The sequence below is a fragment of the Patiria miniata genome, unplaced genomic scaffold, assembly GCF_015706575.1.
Source record: "Patiria miniata isolate m_02_andy unplaced genomic scaffold, ASM1570657v1 HiC_scaffold_21, whole genome shotgun sequence".
Classification (NCBI taxonomy): domain Eukaryota; kingdom Metazoa; phylum Echinodermata; class Asteroidea; order Valvatida; family Asterinidae; genus Patiria; species Patiria miniata.
Genome location: NW_024037060.1, coordinates 7353441 through 7359475, shown reverse-complemented (window position 1 = coordinate 7359475; position 6035 = coordinate 7353441).

Below are 6035 nucleotides of genomic sequence, written 5' to 3'. Positions count from 1 at the left end.
GGTTTTTGAATGTCAAAGCTATTATTTGCTTGCACTATTTTATATATCAAACGACAGTCGATATGATGGATCTGACCTAGCACGTAGAAGCGCCATCGGAATCGCACACAATCAAGTAATTCTTCGAGTCAACGAGCCACGCTATTTCGGTGACTTCAAAATTGTTTACACAAAAAATGATCAATATTCCAATCTCTGCGGTGTTTCAATATTATTTACTATTCCCAATATTCATTTGAGTACAGACATCCTGGAGCTGGTGTTAAACACGAGCTGGCGCCCTTGACAGTCTAGCTCGATGCTCCCAGCAATCATCAGGCTTATTTTTTTGTTGCCGGTCCTTTCTTCTTCAAATCAGCAAGATTGATTGGAAAAGATTGAGCCGGAACGAGGCAGGCACAGTTCGAGACAAACGTCATCAGCGACATCATTATGTCTTCTACTAAACCGATGCTTTTAAACGTATGCACATACGGACATAAACATTTGCAATGGTTAACGGCCTTCTCTTTTCAGTCCCTCCTGTTCAAACGAACTTTTCAGACAAAAAAACACCCAAAAACAAAACAAAACAAAACAAACAAAAAACAATAAAGGCTGATAGTTTAAAAGGACCTGTGGCTGGCAGTGCTTTCGTATAGGACCACCCCGCACAAAATTATATTTGATTGATTCATGGCTATTCAATGGAAGTTTTCTTTTTCATGCATTTGCATGGTCTATATATTATATACGCAATTGGCTAATAACAAATTCGCCAAGTCGGCATTTCTATCGTTCATAGGGCGTATAACGCACGGAGTCCACAGAGGTTTGGTGTAAAAAATAATGTACCTAACAATTTCCCTGGAAACTTGATTGAAAGTTAGTACATAAGCAATTTGCTCAGCAAGTAATCCGTTATTGAATCAAGGTATACGAATTCAAATTAGTATATATGACCAACGGTTTGCTATATCACGTCACATTGTGCTTCAGTAAGTAAACAGACCGCGCGACTTTGGTTAACCCTTCGTCAGTGGTGGGTGTTGCATCTGCGGCAAGTTTCGTCGCATCGACGGGCCGTCAAATACGGGCGAGGTATTAAGAAACGCACACCCGGTCATCCACACCGTGAAATGAAATACAGCCGGCTTTGCGCGCTAATGCCTCGACTTACGGTTGACCGTTTTTGAGCGGCGAGAGGAGCCCTCTCTCGGGAATCGCCTTTCCCGCTAGCTGCCGGCGCTACACTTCTTATTAATACGCGTGGAGATCGGCAGAACATTGAATGTCCCTCGCACCCTGCGGCCCTGTAGGTTTATACTTGTGCTCTAATGCCAAGAGAAAAGTCCCTAATGGAATAAGATGTTTGAGAAGGATCTTCGGAATAGATGCTGAGGCAAAGTGTTTAAGAACTTCGGTTATAAATCGTTGAGACTATGTCTGTTTTGAAATATTAAAGGTAAGTCGTCCTGCCTTCCGAGAGATCCTGACGGTTGGCGACGAAAGCGGATTCGGGCTTTGAAGCCAAACACGTCCGACGAGCCTGTAGTCCGGATTAAGGGGATTAGTGACCGACGTATAGTGTCAGATGGGATAATCCCCCGTGGCATTCAAGTTCATGGATTTGGCAAATCTTTATTTTTAACTTTTTTTTACCGGAAAAGGTTGCGGTTATTCTTGACGTTTAGAAACAAACAAGTCTGCTCTTTACAGATTATTTCTATTTTTAAGGTGAATTTTTTTTTAAGTCACAGTTACTTTAAACTGCCATTGGAAGTTAACTATTAATATCTTACTTCTATCAACGGAAAAATGTCTACCAAAAAAATGTTGTTCAAGAATACACTGTCGATGAAGCTCAATGTCAAGTTAAACTAAAAAGTCCCGTCTATACTTTTTGGATTCCCCTTTTTGTATAGATTAGGTAACCGCGGTCATACATCCGCCTTCCACGCCATGCACCGCTTCTTTTTTTCGTGTACTTTTGGCGCCAAAAGTATATTTTTCCCGTCAGCACTAAAGATGCGTGTTTTCTTTTAGCACGGAGCGGCAAGGGAGACTTTATTTCCACTTCTGCGCCTGGCGCTGTCCCTCTTTCGAGACTGCCATGTTTACCAAGGCCTAGCCCAACCTATATCTTGCCAACATGTTAATTTGATTACTGTGATTCAAAACGAGGTATGATTCAGATAGATTCCACTTTTTTTATGCGGAGTCGATGTTGCCTTTTTTGGTTCATATTTCGGCTAAATTGTCCTCGTGGAATCTGTACCAGAAACTCAAGTTGGTTACAACTTCACCCAACCACTAAAGAATTAAGCGTTCTTAGTTTGGGAAACGCGACCTGAAGTATGGGTTTGAGTATGTGGACGAGCCAGCGACTCAATGACATAATGTGCTCGCCAAGAACTTTTTGCAAAGGGCATCTGAGTTTAATAAGATCAGTGACTACATAATCTAGACACGGCCAACCCGCGGCAAAATAAAGTATACATTTTAAAATGTTCTCGCTAGCGCGCCAGGTGTTTTTTCTGGATAACATAATTGGACTCAAGTTTGCGGTTACATGAGTTTATCAACGGACGAGATATTTCTTGAAACGACAGAAATGGTCGCGCAGAATGAGGAATGTTTTAACGGCTCTATACGGATCGTATTTGACACCTGATAGTGCTTCTCATTAAATAAATTGATGCGAAATGTGACTCTGCGTTTATGAGTGGAAAATATACGCTTAGTAATAATTATAGTGCAGAATAATGCCACTGAGGGCTCTCCATACACATGCACTGCTCGCCACTACAACTTTTCGCGTGGGCACTTTTGATCGCTTACCAAAGCCGAAAACAACCTTTCAATAATACGACGAAATTCAAGTTGGTATTTAATTACCTATGAATAGGTAAAAGTCATAAGTGCTGAGGGAGTATTTCATTACGCGAAGACGGTGCTCTTTCGTGAGATGGAGGCGATTTTCGCGAAGTACACTCGTGTGGTTGTCATGGCAATGCGTCGTCTTCCGAGATGATATGGCCCTTTTATTACCACAAGTTGTTGTTTTTCTTTTAAGTATAGGTTGACGTTATCAATCTGGCTGTCTGCACTGTCTCGAGGCGATGCAACCTTGGAACAGCGAGAACGAACTATAAAGCAAAATGTCTGGAAACCTTTGCCCAATGATTGAGCTGAAAGTATTATGCTTTGCAAATTGACGAGATCATCAGAAACCAGCTGAGAATCCGCCACTAGTAATGTAATTTGCCATCAAGTTTTTGGTTGGTTACCTCCGTTGCTAAGCGTGTATTTTCCTGCACTTGGCACCTGCAATTGGCAAAGTATTTAGCGTTTAGCATTTTTATTGAAATTGGCCCCTGGTCTCGAGAAAAGTTAACTCGATTGGAATAATTCATGGCGACCTTTATGGGTTTTTTTTTTAATGTTTTGCACTTACCTGGAGCTGCTAACTTGCTAAGCCCAAAACATTCTATTTGCAAAAAGGTTACCAGCGGAAATGTCATTGGATGCTATGACTGGTTCCCCGCCGATTTGTGCTTAGCAGGTAAAGGAATATTTCTGCTTAACGGCTTAATGCAGGGGCGGATCAGGTTTCAGTTATGAGGGGGGGGGGGGGTAGGAGAGTTGATATGATAGGGGGGGGGGTGAGTGAAGGCGTGTCGAAGTCACGCCCTTGCTAGAGGGTCTGTGGGGGTATGCTCCGGGGAAATTTTGAAATCTATGATGATTTCTCGTGCATTCTAAGGCAATATCAGAATAAATTTAAGAACTTTAGCATTCCAGTTATTATTTTCGGCCCCATTTTACAAGTATCATAACTATCGTTAGTCAGCAGCTGAACGGGGAGGGGCGGGGGTGGGGAGGGTGGGGTGGGGGTGGGGGAGGGGTTGGTTGCACTCCCAACTCCTCTAGATGCGCTACTGTAATGAAAACGGTTACCTACGCATCGTAAGGGCAATCGGTGTTCAGTGTGAGATACCAGCTATATATGGGGTCGCATCAGTGTCTCCCTAAACTTTTTTGCCAAGGAAATTGTGAACAAACATCGGATTGACAAACATCCCCACCTTTTTTGAAAGGGGGGGGGGTGGTCGGTTGTTAAAATCTCCAGTCGTCAAGGTTGTGATCTAGATTTACCAATGTGATCAACTTCCGCACAGCAAACTAGGATGACGATGACTTATTTGAGTTATTGTGTATAACTTTTTCTTTTGATGGAATAAAATGTTAAGAAAATTATAACTGAAATTGAAAATTCTAAATTAATTGATTTTTGAATTTTGCTGAAGTCGGTATATCTTTGATAAAAAGGAACACTATCGCCTTTTGCCGCTAACGTGTCATCCTGATACAAAGTTGTTTAAGTGGATTTATATAAAGTCATGACAACTGCTGGGATAAATCCCAAACAACTTGGTAATTAGCGGAAAATTACATTGTTAAAGACTGAACTGAACTGAACTAAACTGAACTGAGGGCGATGTTGGTGTGATGTCATTTCAGGAAGACACTGTTCAGTTTAGGGTTTTTCTGTTCAAATTATGAAGCCAAAAGTTGCTCATTGAAAACATTTATGAGAAAGGTTTGCTCATTGACTTACTGCCATGTACTGACACAACAACGAATAACCAAACAAAAGAAAATCTACGACCGCAAAATAACCAAATTCTAGCAACTTTCTGTGCTAAAATAGCTGTACCATTGAGGTTTTTGCCGAGAATGACATCACAGTTTTGCTCATGGATATGAAAATTCGCATTAGAATAAAAACAAAAAAGGCACCAAATATACCCTTGAAAATGGCAGAACAAAAATTGAAAATCAGGTTAAATGGGACACAAAGGTGCATTATCAAAGACTGCATTGCATGGGCCCTTTAAACCGGCCTTCACTTTTAACAGCATATTGAATGTTTCCCAGTAGGCATATTAATGTTTGATGTTCGCCATTAAAGTAAAACATATAGAATTATCTATACGTGACAGATCGGGCAAAGACCTTTTTAACCAAGAGCCTTTCAGCTCTGCAAAAAAAACCCTGCTTTTGACCGTCGGCAACTCACGAAAAAAAATAGCTGTGGAATTATATAGTCTTAAGTTACACTCGACTGTTATCATTCTTCGTATAATTGCGGCCTGTAATTGAACAGTCAGTTTGCCCATTGCAAAGTTTGGCTTGTCGTTGGGATTTTCTCGACACGTGGCCCCGCCTACCTGCAACTCCTCTCCTTCCGAGTCACGAATAACTGGCGGGGAAAAGAATAAGAAAACATTGTCAGTAGAGAAAAGAAAAGATTCTCCCCTAAGAGAGACATCCCGTGGATAGGGTTTAGGGCTGATACACCAGCGCGTGTCTTGAGAATAATGACGTTTCCCTTGGGGCCGCGGAAGGATACGTTTTTCAGACGACAAAGGGCAGAGGCTTCGTATACGGGAGAACATGATTGGTGAGAGAATGACCCCCGCATGGCAGGGCAGTTTGTTCAAGCGGTCCGGTTATTCTTACACAAAGCTTTCTATCGTACAAATTAATAACAACTTGACGGGTAAGAGTAAACCGCCCCTAGTTACCACGTTCACCGAGTCCCGTGTGATCTGTTATAGAGCTCGGTAAAACTGTCAATCACAAACTCATCTAAAATATCACTTGTGCAAATAATTGACAAACCAACTAACTAAACAAAACTTCAGTCGAAGACAGGACAAAAACAAAAACTGTGAAATGTTTTCGTCTGCCATAAAGCAAGAAGTAGTATTTTTGTACTCCAACTATATTCACCGTTATACCGTCAAAATATTCTGTATCAGAGAGTTCTGAGAGCCATAAAATTGGCGATGGGAAGAGCATGATATGGCAATGAACCTCTTACCCGGACTTGAGGCTTCCAATTCTGAGCAGTTTGGATGCAATTGGGCTCGAAAGTGGCGCTGCTTTGCCATGTTGTGGAGGGATCGTTTTTCAAGATGGCTACTCTTCCGCTTTGGGGGAAATAGGGGTCGTCTTCTTTGGGTGAGAATATCTCGAAAAGTCAATGG